This window comes from Misgurnus anguillicaudatus, chromosome 13, assembly GCF_027580225.2.
Source record: "Misgurnus anguillicaudatus chromosome 13, ASM2758022v2, whole genome shotgun sequence".
In the NCBI taxonomy this organism is placed as follows: domain Eukaryota; kingdom Metazoa; phylum Chordata; class Actinopteri; order Cypriniformes; family Cobitidae; genus Misgurnus; species Misgurnus anguillicaudatus.
Genome location: NC_073349.2, coordinates 9,942,147 through 9,957,914, shown reverse-complemented (window position 1 = coordinate 9,957,914; position 15,768 = coordinate 9,942,147). Strand labels below are relative to the sequence as shown.

Genomic DNA, 15,768 nt, shown 5'->3' with positions numbered 1-15,768 from the left:
CTGTTTGTTTTTAATTTATATAACAAAAACAGATAAACACATCTGTGTGGTTTAGATGGCCAGATGCTTACTGCATTGAAAAAAGGTGAAAAACAGTGTTCCCACGAGTCCTTGAAATCCTTGAACGTTTGTGAATCTGGGGGAAAATGTAAGGCCCTGAGAAGTTTTTGAAAATATACATACATAGATACAGGTCATAAAAAAGTGCTTGAATCTATTTTGTGCAAGAAGTTTTTTTTGGAAAAAAATCCATATTCCCTGTGTAGTGTAGGATAATATTTTAAAAATTCTAGACTTTTTAAGCACACGTGCTAAACTGTTCGCTTTAAATGCTTATATCTTCTGTATGTGAATGTTGATTCATACCAAAATGCCTTTTTACATAGTTGTGTTTGACACATGAAAACGTCTCGGGTTACGTATGTAACTGTTGTTCAGAAGGGAACAAGATGCTGCGTCTCCCTTGTCATACTTCCTGCGTCCCTTTAACGCCGTCTTTAGCAATAAAAGGTCCTTGAATTTGAAGTTAACTTTGGTGTGGGAACCCTGGAAAAAGCAAAATAGTGAGATTAGTGGTAGTTTGTGTTACATTAGTAGTTCTCAGATTGGGGGCCCCTGATTTTAAAAAATACATACATTTATCATCAATTCTGTGTAATTAAATCTCAGGAAAAATAAGGCTATTAACCAACTGCACGATTTTTTGTTTAATTTAAATATTAAGTTTTGGAATGAATGTTTTATGCCATTTCTTTTGGGGGGAACATGTAGTGGGCCGCACACTAAAAAAGTTTGAAAACCACTGTGTTAAATGATAGGGTATAATTTAAACCCTGCTAAGTTACATATATAGGGCCCTATCTTGCACCCAGCGCAATTGACTTTGTCAGTGACGCATGTATCATTTCGTATTTTGCACTGGCGCACAGCGGGGTTTTCCCTCCACAGACGCACGTCGGCAAACTAGGGAATGAACTTGCGCTCCCTGGGCGGTTCAGCGCAAAAAAGGAGGCGTGCTCCGGCGCAAACCATCTCTTATGCTATTTTGCAGTTTCAAAAAGCAATTGCGCTACTAACCAAAAAAAACTAGTCTAAAGTCAGTGGCGCGTTGCGCGTGGTTCATTATGCTATTTTAAGAGCGCATGCTTGACCATAATGTATAGAGACAGAGCGCCGTTATGCAAATTTGAAAACCACGCCCACCGGGGGGGAATCAATCTAACCGTCTCCATTGACTTTGTATTGCGAGAAGCCGCCTCCTTGTCATTTCTGGCTTATAACAAAAAACTGAATAATGCCTAAAAGCTGCTGTGTGACAATATGTACAGCTAACAAGCCAAAGAACCCAGAAATAAGTTTTTATAAGCTGTTGAGCCGTAAAACCCAGCCTTTAAGGAGAATAAAGTGGATCGCCGACTGCGTTTCCCCCTGGTGGACGCAGTTCTACTAATAGAAGTACTATGAAAAGTTGCCTGTGTCCATTTTTGTGTCTTTAAACGCTCGGTTTTTGGGGTCGACAGCTTATAAAAACTTATTTACAGATTAAACTTAAAAACAGAATAATACCTAAAAGCTGCTGTGTGACAAGGTGTACATCTAACACGCCAAAAAAATAAATAAATGATTTTTTATAAGCTGTCGACTTCAAAAAACGAGCGTTTAGACACAGAAATGGAAACAGGCAACTTTTCATAGTACTCCTATTAGTAAAACTGCGTCCAATAGGGGGAAACGTAATCGGCGATCCACTTTATTCTCCTTAAAGACTGGGTTTTACGGCTCGACAGCTTATAAAAACTTATTTCTGTGTTCTTTGGCTTGTTAGCTGTACATATTGTCCCAAAGCAGCTTTTATGCATTATTCAGTTTTTTGTTATAAGCCAGAAATGACAAGGAGGCGGCCTTTTGCAATACAAAGTCAATGGAGACTGTTGGATTGCTTTCCCCCCCGGTGGGCGTGGTTTTCAGGTTGTGACGCGCTGCGCTCTGTCTCTATAGCGTGCACAACGCGCATTGCATCCTACATTTAAATGTTCATAAATGTGAGCTTTTGGCCATTAAAAGCTGCAATGACCCATTTATTCATGGTATTCCTGTGAAAGAAAAGGTCTGTTATTTAGGAGTTTATATAGTGAAAGACCAAAAAGAAAGGTGTATCTTTAATTTTCAACCACTTACCGATAAAATTCAGAAGAGATTTAATCATTGGCTACAAAGAGATCTCTCTTTGAGAGGTAGGGTACTTCTTACTAAGGCTGAAGGCCTTTCAAGGCTCATTTATGCTGCTCAATCCGTTCACTTGGAGCCAAAGTTGTGTAAAACTATTGACCAGAAACTCTTTAATTTTTTGTGGAAAAACTCTATTCATTATACAGACCTGCCAAGTTTTAGGCATTTTACGTAGCAGATACGCATTTAGACATCAAACTACGCTGCTACGATTTGTCTTTTTAAAATATGCGAAAAGCCATTGATGGCTTTGAGTTCAACTGTCAGTGCATTCGCGCACTAGGCAACTTGTCTATGGGTGTAACCCCATTGGGCAGCAACCAATCATAGCACTAGTTTTAAACTCTTTAAGGCGGAGAGCCGTCAAAACGAATAATGAAAATAACGAATGGTTTTCATCTCTGTCCATCTTCATACTGTGAATTGTTTTACATGGATGATGGTTCTAAACACCGTTTTAAAGGTAAATGGGCAGGCTATGGGAATTGTGAATTGCATCTATTTTAATAAGCCTGCCAACCGGGGCGTGTAGACCCATTTTACTGTTGCACGTGCCCCAGTGTAAATCTGTTGTACCCAGTGTCCTATGTTGCTCTCCCAAGTTTAAGTTTTTACTTTATTTGCCAGTATATTAATTTACACTGCTAATCGCGGCAAAAACGGAGCTATATGAAAAGTAATTCACGCTTGTAAACGCGTTGCAGTCCCACGTTAACGGAAAAGACAAACTTGCGCGAGCACGCAGAAATTTATGTCCGCGAGCGGAGCGTCTGTGTTTACTTTTTGTAGCACGCAGTCGCTCACTCAGAAGAGCACACGACAGCACGCGAGAAAACATGACAAAACAAAAGTAAGTTTCTAAATAATATCAATCTTATTCTTACTCGATTGTTACTGGCTCCTGTCGATGTACATCCGATTTTTTTGTGCAGAGCAAGGAGCAGAAAGTATAGATGGTGAGGGAGGTAAAACGAACTATATGCTCAGCCAGTCAAAACCAAGTATAGAGCTTTGCATTATTGCTGAGAAAATCAAAACATGTTTGTGTACTCTTCTGTATTGTCAGATATGAAATCACTGTTTAGTTCACTAGATCTACTTTAGGACACTACATAAACAGTTGGTATCACTGCTGAAAAAACAGTATACCAGCATTTGTTTGGGTGCTGGTGACCATCAGCATAGACCAGCTTAATTCTCATGCTGGTTTGGTGCTGGTTTAGCTGGTGGTCATCAGCATACCAGCACCAGCAAGACCAGCATGTGTTGTGTTTTGGTTCTGTATGCTGGTGACCACCAGCTAAACCAGCACCAAACCAGCATGGGAATTATGCTGGTCTATGCTGTTTTTTTCAGCAGGTTTAGACACTATGCAGATAATATAATCAAATGATCATGCACATATGCTTTTTATTGTAGTAGCTAAGTAATGTTATTGTACATTTTTATAAAAGACTCATTATCAGTTCTGTAGAATGCAAATCTGCCAACATGGCATTTATGCCTTAAAACATATTAATACTGTTCATGTTAGGTATGTTAAAGAGAAAGTAGTGGAGGCCTTTGCCCCAGTGGAGCTTCATGTCAACGTGCCTGCTGGAAAATAAAGCAAGGATATAGCCTGCTATTTGTTGATTCTTTGTTATTTATAATGTCCCATGTATTTAAGACATATGCCATAGGCCAATACAATTTTCAATTATGTTTAAGTTTTGTTTAAGAAGCATATTTTTTGGGATTGCCTTTTCATTAAAATAGTTCTTCATAGCCTACTTTTATGTTAAAAAACTAGATATGGTGGTGAGTGGGAACTATGTGCTTAGTAATAAGTGATAAGTGATCATGTGAACTCAATCACTAATGATCAGCAAATGTGCCTAACCTCGCGCCGCGCCGCTGCAGTAAGTTGCTACTCAAAAAAAATTTCCAAGGTTGGCAGGTCTGATTATATCAGAAAATCTGTTGTAATGAACGTTGATGAAAAGGGTGGCCTTAATTTTCTGGATTTTAGTACTTTAAACTATACCTTTAAAATTTCTTGGTTAAAACATTTTAGGAAAAGTCCAGTGTCTTTATGGAACTTTATTCCCAATTATGTTTTTTCTCAGTTTGGTGGCCTTGATTTTCTTCTTCTGTGTAACTATAAAATTGAAAAATTACCAGCATCACTATCAGCTTTTCATAAACAGGCTCTTTTGGCTTGGTCTCTGATATTCAAGCACAATTTTTCACCTCATAAGTATTTTATTTGGAATAACTGCAATATTTTGTACAAAAATAAATCTATATTTTTTCAGAATTGGGTTGATAAAAATATTTTGTTAGTTAGTCAATTAATCAATTCTCAAGGGTTTTTGTTTTCATATAAGGAATTTCTGGATCATTTTCAGTTTCCTGTTTCTCCCAAAGAATTTTCAATAGTGATGGGTTCAATCCCTTCAGGTGTACTTGCTTTATTGAGAGGTGCTCATTATAATCTTCATCCAGTACCTTTGAATCTGGTTGATACATTTGTTGGAAAATTGTGTTTTTCATCACCCTACAAAAATAATAACAGATCAATCCGTTCATTATTCCAGCAGGACATTGTTTCTTTGCCATCTGTGACTGCTTATTGGAATAATGTGGTAGAAAATATATGCTGGAAAAAAGTCTGGATGCTTCCACATTTCTATTTCTTAACCAATAAAGTAAAAGAAATTTCCTTCAAAATAATTCATATGCGTTACCCTGCAAACCACTACTTAAAACATTTCAAGAAGGACATCTCCTCCAGTTGCTCATTTTGTGACAATTCTGAAGAAACTGTAGTTCACCTTTTTTGGTGTTGTTCATTCACTAAGATATTTTGGCAAGATGTTTTACGATTTATTAGAAAAGAAATTTACAATGAATGTATGTTGTTTTGGAAGGATGTGGCATTAGGTTTTGTGGACTATGATAAATCTAAGAGAAATCAGTATTTTATTATTAATCTGATATTGCTACTTGCAAAGTTCCACATTCATAAATCTAAATACTTGAGAGCAAAACCTCTTTTTCTTGTTTTTTTGAATGAGTTTGAAAAATACTTTACTACTATCAGAATGTCTGAGAACAAAAAAGCTCTAAAAACTCTATCTGTATGTAATTCCTTTCCTTTCTTTGAGGTCTCATAATTCTATTTATTATTATTTATGAATAACACACTTAACCTATACCTCCCCCTAATTGTTCTATATTGTTTTGTTTTGTTTGTTTTTCATACTCTTGTTGTTATTGTTATAATTTGTCATTTTTGTTATCTGTACAATGTTTTGAATAAAAAAAAAAAAAAAAAAACGCGCATTGCTTATCTAATCTACACAGATGCAACAGTTATTTTTGCAAATCATAAATTGTTACAATAAAAAATATTAATACATGAGATAAGGGAAATCATTGTGGTGATAGTTTTTATTTATTTTGTGTGGCAGCGTTAAACAATTATCATGCAAATAACGATTAAAATATTTTCATAAGTTTGTTGTGTGGCTGTATTACGTTTATTTTATCTAAATAATAATTAAAAGGTTTTCATAAGAAACATTCATGTATGTGAACTTGATTTGTAAGTGTACTTGGGGGTTGGACCTTGCTTGCGTTTCTTGTGTCCGATTTCAAAGCTCCCAAACCCTTTCAGCGGTGAGGGTGGACGCAGCGATGTGCCCGGCGTGCCCGATTTATGCTGGCAAGCTTGGGATCCCCCCGTCTCCTGACATCATTGTAGTGCTTGGCGCAGATGATGAGACTATTTCCTCTCACGCCTGTTTAACCGACGCTGATTTGGGAGTGTTCTCCTATCCCCATACAAAACAACTTCTCTGTCTTTGACTGCTCTTACAAGAACGTCGGTCTCCTCGGCTGTGAACCGCTCCTGGCGTGCGCCTGTCAAATCCGTTATAATAATAGCAACCCGCCATGGAACTTGCGCCCTTGCGTTTAAAGGGAATGTTGGATAGCGTTCTGATTGGTTTATTTGATGTTACGCCCAAACCACACCTATGAATAATGAACCTACTTCAGTTCAGACCAACCCCTTATTGATTTGCGCCCGGCGCAAGACTTATTTCTCCCGCCGTGAAAATAGCAACAGCGCCCAAGATCCGCCCACAAAGTCACTTGCGCTTTGCGCTTCGGACTTGCGTTTCAGATCGTTAAAATAGGGCCCATAAAGTGCTAGTCTTTTAACTTTTAAAAAAAAGAAAACCTGTGCTTTTCCGGGTTATTGGTTTACGTGTTAAATTATTAAACATGAAATGAACCTTGCTACGAAAACCCAGCGTAAAGGGATAGTTCACACAAAAATTCTGTCATCATTTTCTCACTCTCATGTTTTTACAAACCTGTATAAATTTCTTTGTTCTGATGAACACAAGGAAGATATTTTGAAGAATGTTTGTAATCAAACCATCCGTGGACCCCATTTACTTCAATAGTACTCGTTTTTCCTACTATGAAAGTGAATGGGGTCCATGAACGGTTTGGTTACAAACATTTCTCAAAATATCTTCCTTTGTGTTTGTTCTTTTGTGTTCATCTACATAAAATCACTCATATTAAAATATAACCTTGAAATATTTTATATATTCTTAATCTCATAATCCCATGAACATTCAGCCTGGATTTTACAGAGAGGGTATAGATGATGCATGATGTAGACAGCAATGATCATACAATTGTGTTATAGAGAACATGCGTATGTATTGTAGATATAAAAAAGCTACACATTTAAAGGGGACATTTCACAAGATTTTTAAAAAATATAAAATATACAGTCACCTAAAGGATTATGAGGAACACCATACTAATACTGTGTTTGACCCTCTTTCGCCTTAAGAACTGCCTTAATTCTACGTGGCATTGATTTAACAAGGTGCTGAAAGCATTCTTTAGAAATGTTGGCCCATATTGATACGATGGCATCTTGCAGTTGATGGAGATTTGTGGGATGCACATCCAGGGCACGAAGCTCCCGTTCCACCACATCCCAAAGATGCTCTATTGGGTTGAGATTTCGTGACTGTGGGGGCCATTTTAGTACAGTGAACTCATTGTCATGTTCAAGAAACCAATTTGAAATGATTTGAACTTTTTGACATGGTGCATTATCCTGCTCGAAGTAGCCATCAGAGGATGAGTACATGGTGGTCATAAAGGGATGGACATGGTTAGAAACAATGCTCAGGTAGGCCGTAGCATTTAAACGATGCCTAAAGTGTGCCAAGAAAACATTCCCCACACCATTACAACACCACCACCAGCCTGCACAGTAATAACAAGGCATGATGGATCCCTGTTCTCATTCGGTTTACACCAAATTCTGACTCTACCCTCTGAATGTCTTAACAGAAATCGAGACTCATCAGACCAGGCAACATTTTTCCAGTCTTCAACTGTCCAATTTTGGTGAGCTCGTGCAAATTGTAGCATCTTTTTCCTATTTGTAGTGGAGATGAGTGGTACCCGGTGGGGTCTTCTGCTGTTGTAGCCCATCCACCTCAACGTTGTGCGTGTTGTGGCTTCACAAATGCTTTGCTGCATACCTCGGTTGTAACGAGTGGTTGTTTCAGTCAAAATCCCAGTAACTGAGCAGATTGTGAAAAACTCAGACCGGCCCGTCTGGCACCAACAACCATGCCACGCTCAAAATTGCTTAAATCATCTTTCTTTCCAATTCTGACATTCAGTTCGGGTTCAGGAGATTGTCTTGACCAAGACCACACCCCTAAATGCATTGAAGCAACTGCCATGTGATTGGTTGATTAGATAATTGCATTAATGAGAAATTGAACAGGTGTTCCTAATAATCCTTTAGGTGAGTGTAAATTTGATCTACATATGTGAAGTTTACCATATAGATAATTTATTATAACATGTTAAAATTGCCACTTTGTAGGTGTGAGCAAAAATGTGTTGTTTTTGGATGTGTCCTTTAAAATGCAAATCAGCTGATCTCTGCACTAAATGGCAATGGCAGTGCCATGGTTGGATAGTGTAGATTAAGGGGAGCTATTATCCCCTTCTGACATCACAAGGGGAGCCAAATTTCAATGACTTGTCATCACATTTCTAGGTTGATAGAAGCACTGATGACCCAATTTTAGCACTTAAATATATAAAACAATTCTGATTTTCATGATATGTTCTCTATAATAAAAAGTAACTTTGCCACTCTTAAGCCATAAAGGCTGTCTGTCAGTCAGCTCTCGTGAGCTCCTCCTCCTTCAGCAGCAGCAGCGCGAGGACGCAACTAGAGCACACACACTCTCGCGCACTTCAGTGATTACAACACGCTGTGGAAGTGAACCTGCGCGCCCTTTCATCTGATCCTACGCAGTTTAATCTTTGTGAACGGTGAGCCGCTATATCTTAATATTTTTAAAGCACGGTGCTTGTACATAAACCCGACATTACTTTGTTCCGCTTGATCGGTCCTTGCTCGAGTGGTGTGAATATGCCACACGCGAGCTAACTGCAGGCTAGCGCAAGACAACGACATCAGACATAACGGCTTTATTAACGAGTCATCGGCCTTTAACAGTCGTTTTGTAAAAGATTTTGTGGAAAGGTAACGCTTACATTTTGGTCTCCTCATGAAGGCTGTTAGAGGGGGATGTGTCGGAGAGACAAGTAGTACACTAACGTTAGCCATATGTTGTTAATGGGGAGATCATTCGAGAAAATTGGATATATTTGTTTATACTTTTCTTTTAAATGTGTGGATTTTGTTTGTGTTTGAGGTGGTTAAAATAGTGTATCAACTTTAACAGACCACTTTCACGGACACGGTCCAGGATCATCAGACTTAACACTAGTGTAACCGTTTGGACTTCGGTCTCTTCAGAGAGAGCGCGAGAGAGAGACCGATATATTGACGTGTTTATATTAATATTTATTATAACAGTCTATTTAAATATATTTTAGGAAGAGGAAATCTGTTATTGTTTATGATAGGGCACTGTTACGTTATTTTCTGAAGTCTGTCATGTCATTCTGTCCTATGGCATCCCCCTGTCTGTGTTTTATAAAGGAGCTGCTAACCAGTTTTCCAAAATACTGCGAGAATCACCATTCATCTTATTATTAACATGTGTCCAGATGCTATGGTACATAAACATTGCTGCGATCCTTGCTTGCGCTATACAACAAAAACCTTTATTTTGGTAAAGTTTGACACTTTATTTAACCTTATCCTATTGTACATTATTATTAAGGAGCTGTTTGGAAAGTAAATATTACCTCTTATGGTCCTTAGCAATAAGTATATAAATTCTGATTTGAGAATCTTAGGCAGTTGAGATAATAGGAGAGCAAGGCTGATGCAAAATACATTATCATTTTTTATATACACACTTTTTTTGCTGAAGCAGTGTGGGCTTTTATGTTGTAGGTGCAACAAGAACCCCATTTAATATGACTTGTGCTGGTTAAATGAGTCGTTATGTGCACAGTCTAATTTTGAGCTTGAGGCAAAATTAAGTATAAATGTCGATTTTGGTCGAAATGGAGGTTTTCATTAAAATAAGTCATCATTAAACATCTAAAATGATCTTTATTTGTACGTTTCCTGAGAGGTGTACTGTCCTCATTTTGCCTAAATGCTTAAAAAGATCCTGATAATTTACCCACCCCCATGTCTAAGTTGTTTATGTTTTGTTAAGAGTCTTATCTAGCAAAACGATTGTCATTTTTAGCAAGAAAAATAAAAAATGCACTTTTAAACCTCACGTAATGCGTAAGCACGTCGAAAGGTCACGCGTCACATATGTGAAACGCACACTTGCGGACCATTTTGAACAATAAACGGACATTACGACATTAATTAGTATCATTCCACATACAACAACGTCGGAACGGTCCTCTTTCTCCACACTTATACTGGACCGATAGTTTCGCATACATCATGCGTGACCTTTCGATGTGCTTACGCATTACGTGAGGTCACACTGACGTTTTTTATTTTTTTGCCGACAATGATGATGGTTTTGCTAGATAAGACCCTTCAGTTGGGAATCGTTTAGAGCCCTTTGAAGCTGCGTTGCAATTGCAATTTAAACTGTTGAGGTCCAATAAAGACTATTAAATTGAGAAAAATCATGGAATGTTTTCCTCAAAAAACTTTATTTCTTCTTGCCTGAACAAAGACATCAACATTTTGGATGACACGGGGTAAGTAAATTATCGGGATTTTTTTAAGAAGGTGGAGTAATCCTTTAATCTAATACAAGGATGCTTGTCCAACCCGATGCAGGTGAAATTTTGTTTGAGACCTGATTGATGTTAAAAGAGTTATTAAGAGCAATAAGACATGAAAACAATCTTATTCGCACTGACTGACAGATCCAAAGCATACACTTCTCGAAACTGACTTTGCTGACTCTGTCAACTTCAAGAATTCATATAATCTATTATGTCATAAGTGAATGTTAACTGCAGGGAAAAATATCCGATGTGTAACATTATATTAGATCCTTGCATTACAGTAGATCAGGTGCTGAGTCCCAATTCGCGTACTATCCGTCCTAAATAGTATTCGAAACTAGAATTAGTACGTCCCAAATCGTAGTATGATGAAATGAGTATTCCAAAGATACCCGGATGGTCTACTGTTTCCGGTTAGAATTCGAAATGCAGATCAATGCACACTCTAACGGCTAATATTGCCCACAACCCATTGGGTGCGGGAGGGAGGAGCTTAACCACACTGACCCTCTTGCTTATTTGTAGTATTACTGTACTGTACAAATGTTAACTTTATTAGTCCAACGAAAGAAACATGGTAACTACACTTTTACTAAGTAAAAGCATGGTTCATTTTCATCTGGGTACTTTTGAGTTATACAAGTATAAAATTAAGTATAAAATATGTTAAACAATAGTTATACTATAAACTTTAAATATTTTGACTTTAAAATAAGTAGCTTTCGTTACACACATTTCACATAAACGTCAGAGCCGCCTCACCAACAACCTGCGTTTGGTACTAATGACGCTCTGCTTCACTCCTCAACTTGGTAGAACACATTGTAAAATGTATTGTGAATAAAGATGGGAATAGTAAATAAAATTATATTGGACATAAGTTATAACAATGAATGAAATCTTGTAACAGTCGTGGTGTGCGTAACTAGGCAACCACGTTGCATGACGTCATTGAAGTATTACCCAGAACGTGCATACTCTTTTGCTACACACTTAAAAGTATGTTCGTTTTCCTCACAAAAACCGTACATACTTTTAGGTCGTAGTATAAGTAGGCAAATTGGGACTCGAAAGGCATTTGATTAGCTTGCTCAGGTGTGTTTGATCAGGGTTGGAGCTAAACTTTGCAGTGCTCTGGCCCTCCAGGGTAAGATTTGGGGAACCCTGCAGTAGATCTTAAAGCTGTCTGTCTTAATGTCAATCAAACAAGAAAAAAATGTGTGATTTTAAGGTATAGATGCTGTGATTTTGCTTTTGAACCATCAAAAATCTTTAAACTCGATTTTTCTCAAAACTGACTTTGCTGACTCTGTCAACTTCAAACAGGTGCAGCTTTGTCGAATCATACATCGCTTGAACGTTTTTTAATATATAAATTACTTGAAAATTTCTGACTCATTTTGCCAGAATGGGTCACATGCTAATGTTGCATGTAGCACCTGAATTGTCCTGAGAAGAGGATGTGTTTGTAAGTGCTTGTTCTTCTGCATCCATGCGATGACACATCCCTGGGGACATTTGTTGTATTTCATTGATTTACTTTAGGAAAGAGGTTTTACCAGACCTAACATGACAGGCTGTTTTATGCTCTAATGGGACACTTAGACATATGGATTTGACGATTAAATCATGTCTGTGACTGTGAGTCATTAGATGTGGGAGTTTCGAAATTCTCATTATAATTTTTTCTATGAGTTTTATACATTAGGAGGTCTTGGGGTGTGATGTTTTTTAAATGTGACCCTGTCTGTGACATCCAGGCTAAAGTTTCATAATCTGATAAAAGTTTGATTCTACTCATCGATTTCACTTTAATTTTCAATCTTTGACGTGACCTCAATCAATATTAAGATATCAAGATTATTATTTTCAGAGAAAGGTTTTTTTTTTTACATCATGTAGGATGATTTTATGTAGAATACTAAAACAACAAATCACCAAAAATGACTTCAACTGGGTTTCCACATGAAGGGTCACAAATGAGAAAACAACCACAGTGAACTTTAAGAAGGCTGGTGGGCTTTAACTTGGGATGAGCATCCACTTCCTATTGCACTTTCAGAGTTGTGTATTAAAGTTTCCTGCACAGTTTGGATGCTGTAGCCTATTTGTATTTCTTTGTGGATTTTCTGGTATCTCCACCACATCTCTGGAGAGAAAACACTTGTTTTTACTGTTGTTATATTGATTAGTTTACTCTGCCTGCCCTCTTCTCATTGCTATGCCAACAACCTCCCTGGGTGACAGCTGTTGTGTGTTTTCTCTTGTTCCTTAATTTCCATTGGCTGTGCTCCCCATAGACCTCCATCAGTCCACGCCTGCATCTATTTCTGGTGCCGTCCCCCATGGGATGACCGAGCACATGGCCTCCGCTGGATTCCTAGAGATAAAGACAGAGGTTTCTCAAATAAAGAAATGCTGTTTTTCTGTCTGCACCTATCAAATCACTTTTCAAGAGGGGAACAGCTCAAAAACATAATTGTGACCGAACTGTGTTGCTTTCTGAATGGGAGAAGCCTATGACTGTTTTGATGTTTCTACAGTTTACATGGCACTGATGGTTGTTTTATTCATCACTGACTTTATAATTATTTTGCAAAACTAACAACTAAAACCAGCTGGCATGACAGACCCCTCGGGTGGGAATCCCGTCTGTAGCAGCATATCGTTTCAAACATGAGCAAGTGTCGCTAAGCCCCAGTCGTTTGATCTTGGTATGGCTGACGAGGTGGCACAGCATGTTGTAGATTAGTCTCCTTTTTTGCACCATTAGGCTAACCCACCATGATCTCCAGAGGCTTAATAATTAGATTACATCGATTTTATTTGTGATGCTTTGGCTATACATTATTTATGTTATCTGTTAGATGAAATGGAAACACAGGAAGGCACAGAATAAGTTATCTATGCATTTTTTTTATCGAGGCTTTGTAATGAATAGTTTAACCTATACTAATGCTCTCTTATCGTTGTATCTGATAAGCCCATGCTTGTAGAATTGACTGAGCTAATTTGCTTTAGATTTCCAAGAATGGGACCCCACAGGACATCGTCCCTTGGTACTTTATCTGTAACTACAGTTAATGACAAAGTAAAAATTCATCAAATGCAGATCATGGAAATGTTTTAACATTTTAACAGAAGTTAGAATAAATGAAATATTGTTAACAGTCGTGGTGTGCGTAACTAGGCAACCACGTTTTCGTTCACGTTGCATGACGTCATCGAAGTATGTCCCAGAATGTGCATATTCTTTTGCTACACACTCAAAAGTATGTACTTTTTCCTCACAAAGTACATACTTTTAGGTCGTAGTATAAGTAGGCGAATTGGGACGCAGCAGTTCTTATTATCATAAAAATACCTGAAAATGTTTGAAGAACAGCAATATAAATATATGTTTAAGCCATTTCCTGGAGCTGCGTTAGTAATGGTTTTTCTTCTGCGGCGCATATTGAGTTTCTGCATGAGAGCGCCCTCTGGCTTTTCATAGAGAAGCATAGCAAGCATCTCTATCAGTTAATGAAATATTACATAGGTTTATGGAGAAATAAGAGAATGCCCTTGATGCAAAACCAAGGGATTTATATGATATACAATAGTTTGTTTTAGATTATAGGTGATTACCGCCTAACAACCACTAGAAAGCTAATTTTCTAAAAGCCTCCTGCCACAGCTATAAAATTAGTATTATACTATTTTTGTGCTCACGAATCAAGCAAAACTGATTGTAATTGCATGCTGCTGTTCTGTTAAATGGACTTGTTTTTGAGGTCTGATCACCTTATGCTTGATATAGAGTAAACTCTCACTGTCTTGTTAGTTCACATAAGTACTGCAAATCATTTTCTATCAGAATATAAACAGTTTTTTTCTTCATAGGCAGACAGCTTAATGAATGCACTAACGGTTGTCATATGTTTGGTCTACACTTGTAAGTGCAGTAAAGTGTAATGTAGGCTGTGAGCAGATCGCTATACTGATTTATTCTCTGTAATGGCTGTTTAATACAGCATGATGGAGTTTGAAAGCAGCAATAATCTGCACTAACATTTCACTAACATAATACCCAGGCAAGGGCTAATTTAAATTTATAGCGATAAGAGTAACCGGCAAAAAGGGTCATGTTGTAAAGAAATTTTCATTACTCAAATGATTATGATGAATAAATTGGGTGCAGTTCAGTGTTTCCCACAGGATTTTGAGGAGACTGTGGTGGTGATGACGTCACCCGCTCATTAGCATATATGTGACGTCATCATGTCGTGTTTGCGTTTGATCTAGTGTTGGCACCTGAAATATGTTTCACTTCTACTCTTTGATCTGTATCTGTATTTGATCTGTATTATATATCAAATTATATTTTAAGCCGAATTAAGCTGTTTTAAATAGTGAAATAAAAATGTTAATGGGAATCATGAAAATTTTATTTGTGGGGGCCAGTGTTGATTCTGTGGTGGGCCACCACAAATAAATCAATGTATGGGAAACACTGCAGTTCCAGCAAACTGTTTTCTTGTTTAAACGGTTAGTTCACCCAAAATGAATATGTAATTTACTCACCCTTAGGTCATTCAAGTTGTAAATTAAATTTTTCTTTATTGGAACAGTAAAGATAATTTTTAGCTAAAACCAACGTCTTTGGTATCCATATAATGCAAGTTTGCGGGTATCGTGACTTTGATGCTCCTAATCTCATCATTAGATTATGAGACTTTAGCCTGGATTTCACAGGCAGGGCCACATTTGAGCTGTCAACCATGATTTTGTATATATGTTAGTTTGAGGTTATAGTGGCTAGGGCTGTGCAAATAATAATTTTTCAATTTCGATTTTTGCACTTTTTGAAAAACAAGATAATCGAGGTAACTCGATAAGTGTTCAGAATTTTCCACCAAGCAGCTGCACTGTAGCGCCTCTCTTGCACATGCACCCACTCTTGCATGTGTCCGAAGTTGGAACGCAAAGTAGTAATCCTTATGTATTTGTTACGTTTTATAAGTTTTAAGCAAGCTGAGGCAAACTATCCCTCGTGTTTAAAATATAATCAGCTGCATCGTGGCACACCTCTCTCTCTGACTCTCTGGGTGCATCCCAATTCAGGGGCTGCGGCCTTCCAAGGCTGTATTTGAAGGCCAATGACGTCACCGGGCCGTGATGAAAACTGTCCCAATTTAAAGGCTCCTTCACATGCAAGCCTCCAAATGTGGCATTTTTTCCCCCTGGAACCAAGGATCCATAGATGGATCCTTCACAGCCTTGGCTATACTAAGGCATAGGCCGGTATAAGTTTCTGGCGGTATGATAACCTTTAGC

The 15,768-nt window shown here is 37.8% G+C and overlaps 1 protein-coding gene across 4 annotated transcripts in view; it reads left to right on the top strand.

Moving 5' to 3' along the window:
- Positions 1 to 8,465: 8,465 nt before the first annotated feature.
- ndrg3b (ndrg family member 3b) overlaps positions 8,466 to 15,768 on the top strand; it is a 66,997-nt gene continuing 59,694 nt past the window's right edge. For all 4 annotated transcript variants that reach the window (XM_073874990.1, XM_073874988.1, XM_073874986.1 and 1 more), the window contains exon 1: positions 8,466 to 8,604. The gene's annotated coding sequence lies outside the window, so the exon portion shown is untranslated. The remainder of the gene's footprint in view (positions 8,605 to 15,768) is intronic.